General features: G+C 46.7%; 1 long non-coding RNA gene across 1 annotated transcript; it reads right to left on the reverse strand.

Annotated features, from left to right (window-relative positions):
* Nucleotides 1–1,045: 1,045 nt before the first annotated feature.
* Nucleotides 1,046–6,847, reverse strand: LOC115338113. The gene is made up of 3 exons (XR_003922331.2): nt 6,623–6,847; nt 5,864–5,984; nt 1,046–2,340 (listed from the first exon to the last, which is right to left on the reverse strand). It is a non-coding gene; the product is annotated as an uncharacterized LOC115338113 (long non-coding RNA).
* Nucleotides 6,848–8,133: the final 1,286 nt, after the last annotated feature.

The raw sequence follows: 8,133 nt of genomic DNA on the forward strand, positions 1-8,133 counted from the left end.
CAAAGCTTGCAAAAGTTTTCCTCCACCCATCTTTAACTTGTTTCTTTTTCCTTCCCCACCCCTCCTCCAGGGAAGCTTATGCTAGAGGAAGGATGGAGAAGCCTCCCTTTTTACCAGAGGAGCCCTTGTCTTCCTCCTCCTCCTCCTCCTCTTCCTCCACCTCAGATGCTCCCGTTCCAGACGAGTTGTTGTGTCTCATCTGTAAGGATATAGTGACTGATGCAGCTGTCATTCCCTGCTGTGGCAACAGTTATTGTGACAAATGTAAGTGTTACTCCCATGTTTGTTAATTCTAAACATCACATCTGATTTTCTGAAAGCAGAAAGAGGAGGGAACAAAATTACTTTGTTACCAGTTTTATTTTATGCTTAAGTATACCCTGAACAGGAAAGGGCTCTTCTGGTATAAAGGGAGAAAAAAGCCAGGAAGCCTTTTCCCCTTTGTATGTATCTAGCTAAGCCTTCTTTGCAAGGGGAAGGATGAGTGTGAGAAGAGTGGCTAATTGTGCAGGTGGTTACAGTATTAGATACTGAATGCGTTTAGTTTGTCCACAGCCCTTTGTCTCATCCAAAATTATAGAGCCAACTCTGGTGACTTAGAGTGGTCTGCAACAAACGGATAGTTAGGCATTTAATCCACATTCTTCTCCACAGGAGAGTTGGTTAAAACCTTCAGAACTTGAACCTCCTAATGGTTTTTTGAACCTACTAATGGGTTTTTTGAAACATGTTTCGTTCATTAACCTTGAGGTTGGGGACTTCTCGCTGTACTAGATAGTGGGGAAAAAGACGAGTTGCAACATCAAGACACAGCCTACGCTACATCTTCAGATGTTCCAATGGTGAAATAGAAAAGGGTATAGTTATTTGCTGCATACTAGAAATTTTTTACACTATTGAACATTTATAGCTTCATGCTCTCAGTTGAAGACTAGTCAAAATGACACCTCCTGTCTGAAGCCACAAAGACCCTGTCCACGCTTTTTTTGTCCTGGCAAGGCAGAATAAAAAAAGAAAAATAATTAATAAAAAGAAGCCAAGAATATTAGGCAGAACAGCTTATCTTCCAGGATTTTGTAACTTGCAACCTGCAGACCGACGCAGATGCCGCTGCAAGTGCGGATACCATTGCAACTACCAGCTCAGGTGCAGATACCGTTACAGATTAAGATACCATGGCAGAGGCAAATGCCACTGCAGAGGCAGGTACCACTGCAGAGGCAGGTACCACTGCAGAGGCAGGTAACTGTTGCAGTTAGCGTTGCACATACCGTTATGCCAAACTTTTTATATTCCAAGATTTTGTAACTTGCATCCAAGCTCTGTGCCCCCCAGAACCATCATCTCCATCTTCTCCACCATCTCCTCCTGCCATCAGCCACAGAAGGAAGTCTCTCTCGATAGCTTCAGTAATTTGACCGGAAGAAAGCGAGGAAATGTGTTCCTGTACTAAGGAGGAAGGGCAGGAACTTGGGAGTCATCTTCCTTTTCTTACAATCATTAGGCATGTCCGTCCTTGCTATAACAGAGATTCCCTTGGCAAGAACCAAATGGCATCTCTCAGGAGAAGTTAGCTTCTAGTTCTAACTCTTGACTATTTTCTGACTTTCCTCACCTTTTGGAGCTGGGCCAGAGCCCTCTCAACATCAGAAATTGCTTTTTGGAGTTAAGCAACAGTAACCCTGAGTTTCTCATCTCTACTCATTTCTGCCTTGCTCTCGCAATCCTCGAGAAGGATGCAGAAAGACTCTCAGGACTGTGACCTCTCTGTCTGGCCAGCCCAAGTACATTTATTACAATACAGATTCCTCCTACGTGGTCTATTTGTGCTAACCAGCCACTTAACTCACAGGAATATGAAAGCAGCTCTTCTCAGGAAAAAAAAACCAACAACCATAACCAAACCCCAAACCCACTACAGATGACCACAAGCGTTAGCTTTCAAACGGGCACTGTTTGAAAACAGAAACACTCTGCCCAGCCACAAACGCAAAGGAATAAATTCAGTGTGCTTTTAGTCCGTAACATCAAGAAACAAGACGTTCAGTTGTGTTTCACGGTTATTGGGCCCGTTACATTGCCATGTTCACTTACAAACAGAGGAAAAAAAACCCTTACAAACCTCTCTAAAGTGGGTCAGAGGAATAGCCACTCTCACAAAGATTGCTCCAGATGGAATCAACAAGATCAACCATGAAATGCTGAGCAAATGCCCCAGCTGCAGTTTTCTCGGAGGAGTCCTCCTGTTTCTGCACCGTTTGCATCGGCTGGCGTTCGCAAGGTGCCTTTCAAGACAACGCTGCATGTCAGAATTCAGCCTCTTGTTGGTACGTCTGTGACCTGGATTTGGAAGAGTGACCACAATGTACAACTCCTCAATCCACACAAAATCAAGGACACCACTATTTGCATTCTCCAGCCCCTCCAGTCCCTGTGGATGAAAAACAAACAAACCCCCCCCGCCCCCCACACGTTCCTGTGAAGAAGCGATGGGCCAAACTAATCCTCTCCTGCTGCCCTAGCGTGCACTAGTCTAATTAGACAGTGTTTTATTGGGCTTGCAGAGAAAGAGAGCCTTGGGACAAGCTGAAGGCTGTCCAGGATTTTCTGCACTTTTCAGCATTCACATTTTATATCCAGTTTGGTTTAAGTAAAGCCTTTTCTGTTGACTGCTAATTGGGTACTGCTCTTATCGTTCCCTGACTACTTGGATATCGTGAATGCATGCGCACCACAAGTCACGTCTCCTTATTTCGGGAATGTGTTATTTCCCGCCGAGTACCAAGACGACAGCTCTTAATTACATGTCCCGAGAGCAGCCTCCACCGACTGTCCCCTGCTGCGCACCAACACGAACAGCACTGTCCTCTCCCCTGCCCATCTCCACGCTCCGGAGGAGCTGTTCACACACCCCTGCCCGGGCCATGCTGCCTCAAAATCCCTGCTGTGCTGCTCAAGGCCATGAAAACTGTCACGCTACAGCTGTACCCAGATCACTGTTCCTCATTCTGAGTGAGACTGCCCATTCCTGTGTATTCCCCCCTGTCTACAGCAGCTGGTGCCTTCTGTCTTGTAAGCCTTTTGGAAAAGTACCCCTTTTTTCCTGAATACCCTCTTTGACCTCACTACAGGACACGTCCCCAGTCCATCCCCACGGCTGGTAAAGTCTGTAGCGATACAGAATTGCGCAGGGATGACTAATACCCAGTGCTCCAGCTCATTTCAATTGTTTCAGACAAGGCTTTTGGCTAGAACACACTCCAGAAAATTTAAAGCCTAACACTCCCATCTGGATCGGCAGCTCTTTCTTCGTCAGTTCTTTGCATTTCTCTCATTCCTTGGGAGTACACAGCAAGACTTTCCTCATCCAAAGAGGCAACAAAGATCAGTCACAAACTTGCAGAAAACCGGACATCCACATACTTGCCGCCTACCCAGTAACATTAGCAAGGCCCTGCCTATACACAAAGATTAAATCAATGTACAGTTTTCCTACGCAGGAAGCAACTAAGGATCAACCAAATACAACCATCTGTTGTTACCTATTTGCACAAGAGGCACATGCTGCTTCAGCTTCTATCTTTCAGGCTGTTACCCATGAGAAAATGGAAGCAGGTTTTATTGTAAGAGGAAACCTTCAATTGGAAAGCCAGTTCATGGCCTGATTTGCCTCTCTATGCACGTATCTAGTGAACAGCCGAGGAAACCTTACACGAGCGGTTAGCAAAGCAAACCCGGGACACCTCAGGAGGCCCCGTAACTACACGAGTCTGTCTTTCCTTTTCAGCCCAGTTCCCAAAGCACCAAGGCAGGAGCAGGCAGGGCACTCACGCGCTCGGCTCACACCAGGGAGGACAGAGCGGGAGCAGCCCTCTGTCACCCAGGCTTAGCAACAACAATTTCTGCTCCCATCTGCGGCTTAGTCCATATGTAGTCATACGTGTGTGTTACGGCCTAGCCATGGTGATACTGCTCAGTTTAGGGTTAAACACGAGACGCTGTCCTTTAAGGAGGACCACTACTCCACAGCTTCACTATGCAAGCCTGATTACTTTGTATAAACTATGCATGCTTTGATGAGGACCGCACCCTTGAAGCAGCAAGGAAAGACTGATAAAAAGGAAACATCCTGCTCCAGAAGGCACCCGAAGACTGCCAAAGAAGCATGAACTAGTGTCCTGGTTTCAGCTGGGATAGAGTTAATTGTCTTCCTAGTAGCAGGTACAGTGCTATGTTTTGAGGTCAGTATGCAAAGAATGTTGATAACACTGATGGCTTCAGTTGTTGCTAAGTAGTGTTTAGACTAAAGTCAAGGATTTTTCAGCTTCTCATCCCCAGCCACTGAGAAAGCTGGAGGGGCACAAGAAGTTGGGAGGGGACACAGCCAGGGCAGCTGACCCAAACTGGCCAACGGGGTATTCCATACCATGTGACAGCCCATCTAGTATAGGAACGGGGGATCGCCGTTCGGGAACTAGCTGGGTGTCGATCGGCAGGTGGTGAGCAATTGCACTGCGCATCATTTGTACATTCCAATCCTTTTATTATTACTGTTGTCATTTTATTAGTGTTATCATTATTAGGTTCTTCTTTTCTGTTCTATTAAACCATTCCTATCTCAACCCATGAGTTTGACTTCTTTTCCCGATTCTCTCCCCCATCCCATTGCGGGGCGGGGGGGGAGTGAGTGAGCGGCTGCGTGGTGCTTAAGTTGCTGGCTGGGGTTAAACCACGACAATCTCCCTCCGAACGAGGGAAAAATAACATCAGAAACTCTCAACGGGACACAACAATAGCTTGAACTCATTGAAACCTGACACAGAAGATGGCTCTATGAACTTCTCATCCTACTTTTTAACAACCAAAACACTTTAGTACGCTTTAGTGGTACGCTTTAGACAACCACGATTAATTGCAAGAAATCACACAAGATCATCTGAACGCCACTTTGAAGGCTGTTTAATGTTTAAGCAAGCTGGGAAGAGATTTTGTCACCCACGAGTCCATCAGGAAGCACTCGCATCTTCAAGGGAACCAATTTTTGTAACACAAAACGGGTATTTTTAATCCTAAACCCATTTACTCTCAGCAGGGAAGGTAATTCATTGTATACTAGCACTCAGCTGTTCACACACACCTCCCCCCTTTTCTTAAAAAAAAAAAAAAAAAAAACAACAAGAAGTTGCACTAAGCAGTATTTCAGATGGAAGGCAAATGTAGGTAATCCTTCCAGAAATACAGGCAGCTCAAAGCAGTTGTCCTCCTGTCCCACAGGGAGCATCCCAATAGAAGACTGAGCTCCCCAACAGGTCCGGCATGACTGCAATCCCTCCCCAGGAAGCCCAAAGAGAAATATGATGCTCTTGAAAAATCCCAGCCCTCAGCACTTGAATCGTTTCAGAGCACAAATCTGGGCGACAACAGGAGCCCCATTTGAGGCTCAGCAAAGCACAGCCCGGGAAAACCAAAGCCAGGAGACGAACTCGGAGCTTTTACAGAAGGCCTCTGCACAGCAGAAGCATCCTCACTTCCAACACCCTGGATTTTTCCCCTCCATCTCCAGCACTGCCTCCCATCTCCCCGTGCTCTCCCCTCGCCCAGGCACCTTTCCCACCCATTCCATGACCTCCCAATGCCTCTGTCTTTCTCTGTGTTTGTGGGGCGGATGTTACCTCGGAAACATCGTCCCAGGCGGGTCACCTGCATCTCCTTCTCTTCTTCCTCTGCTGACACATGACTGCTCCAGCTGCCTGAGGCACTTTTGCACCTCCAAAGCCCTTTCGGCCTGCCTCCCTTCTGCTGTTAAATCCTGTTCCTGCAAGAGAAGGGACAGCCACTTCCTCTCCCCTCTGTGGCATCTTACCTGCATCTTCCTGAGCTGGTGGGGCAGCTGGTGGGAACTGTCGCCATCAGCCCCGGCTGCACTGCAAGTCTTCTCCTGGCACGGGCGCAGCTCTGGGTGTGCTTGGTGCGTACCATGCTTCCTGAAGGAGAACACCAACAATCAAAGTGACTCCTGGGCAGTGTCCTGCTGGGAGAGCTGATTTGAAGGCAAGTTTGCTGCAGGTCCTGAGGCCGGCTGGTCCAGGGCTGCTCCCTCTCCCCCAGCTCGGCCACAGGTCCATGCCTGGATCCTTCCAACAGGATTTTGGAAAGCCCGTTCCCAGCTGTGAGCGCCAGCCCAAGGGCACAGGGGCACAAACAGCCCCCTCCTCCAAGGGCCCCAGCCCCCAACTGGCCAAACTTCCAAACAGGATCTCCCTGCTATTTTAAGAAAACAAACTGTATGCTCCCAGATTCAGTAGTCTGACTAAGACTCTCAGAGGGTGATTTGGGATTCAATTCCAGAACAAAACAATATCCATTACAGAATCTCAGCCACCACCTCCATCATCATCATCACTGACCCACAAAAGCTGCCTTGTAAAAAAAACTTACAGCTGATTAAAATTACCCTCTCCTCCCCAAATCTTTGTCCCTCTCATACCCTCAGACTACTGCAGTAATAATCACATCATTATTTTGTAATTACCACCGATCTGAATCCCCTCCAACACATTACTCACTGATGTGACTGACAGTACTGTTGAAAAGGGAGAACCATCACTAACCACGCACCCACCTGTCAGTCCTTCTGCCTCTGTGACTGAGCACATCTACATGGCTATCTCTGCCTGACAGGAGATGACAGGCCTGGGAAAAAAAAAAAAAAAAAAAAATCTTACATTGTCTTGGCTCTAGAGTAAGCAAGGAATTTATGATAGTGATAAAAACAAGTTTAAGAGAAAGCAGGATAGCGGTAGAAGCAGAAAATATGGTATGTCTCACCCACCTCTCATTTCAGAGGAAGTTCCAGGGGTGGGTTTTTGCCTTTGTCTGTGGGGTTTTCTCACCACAGAACAGCCCAAGTAAAAAACACACACCTGTGTGTTATGTAGAACTGTAAACTACAAGAGTAAAACTAGCCAGTCTACGTAATTGCACTTCTACCCAGGACACATCGGTCGCTCTTTTTACATTTCAGTGGAGAGCTTTGCGTTAAAAATCCCTAAATTCTGATACGAAAAAAGCAAAACGTCACCTGTAAATCTTGGAAAGGAACAATACATTGAAGGAAAACTGTTCCTATAAACTGCAAATGACACTTTTTTTCCCTAGCTGACCAGGCCTGAAAGTTATACCTTACGGTCGAGGCCGAGAACGTAACTTACAGTACAGCACGGAACCAACGGAATGAACATTGAACAAAGGCAAACAAAACAAAGCCATAAAAAACGGGGATGCTTTGGTGCTCAAAAAGCCCCTCCTCGTGCAAAATCAGAAGCAAGAGAGAGCCTAACCCTAACAAGTATTTTACTATTCTCTACAGAAACAGCCACAAGAAAATACAGCACTTTTCATAACAAAGCTGCCAGCTAAATTAGATGCCCTCATTTAAGGGCAACCACTTCTGGCAGCTCTTGGAGGGGGGGGACCAGAAGAAATCCGGGCAGTTTCACGGATTAATTTTACTTCTCCATTCTTCAAAACTGTTCCCCATCTGCAGGAATGACCATGACACCACTTCAGGCAGCAAGGCAAGAAGTACTTCAGTCCAACGTACAGTTTTAAACCACTCCCTCGCCCACTCTCCCCAGCTCTGCTAAGAAGCCCCAATTCACCATCGGACCTAGGGCAGAGACACACACAAGAGCCACCAGCACAACCAAGTCAGACGTGCTTGGAATCCAGGCATCCTCTTTTCATGGCACTTGCTACCCGCCCAACAGCAGCAACCCTCCAACCAAAATTTCTAAGCATGTACACAGCTTTTCAACAAACAACTGTGGGGAGATGATGTTTCCAACGTGAATGGAGTAATTCCTGTTATTTGACATAGTCACCTTTTTATTCAACAGAAAACACTAGGGTATTAAAGGACAATCAACCAGGTCCTAGCTGTGAAACAGGAAAAAACCCCAAACACCTGATATCCCACCCAATTAGTTTCTTACTTGAAAAAATACAGTACAAAGGAGAGTATGAAAATAGAACTCAACCCGTACAGCCTCAGGACGTCGCCCAACTAACAGGCACTGAGACAACCAGACACGTAGTGCAAATGAGTTAAGCTGTGCTGAGTGCACTTCCAGG

The sequence above is a fragment of the Aquila chrysaetos genome, unplaced genomic scaffold, assembly GCF_900496995.4.
Source record: "Aquila chrysaetos chrysaetos unplaced genomic scaffold, bAquChr1.4, whole genome shotgun sequence".
In the NCBI taxonomy this organism is placed as follows: Eukaryota; Metazoa; Chordata; class Aves; order Accipitriformes; family Accipitridae; genus Aquila; species Aquila chrysaetos.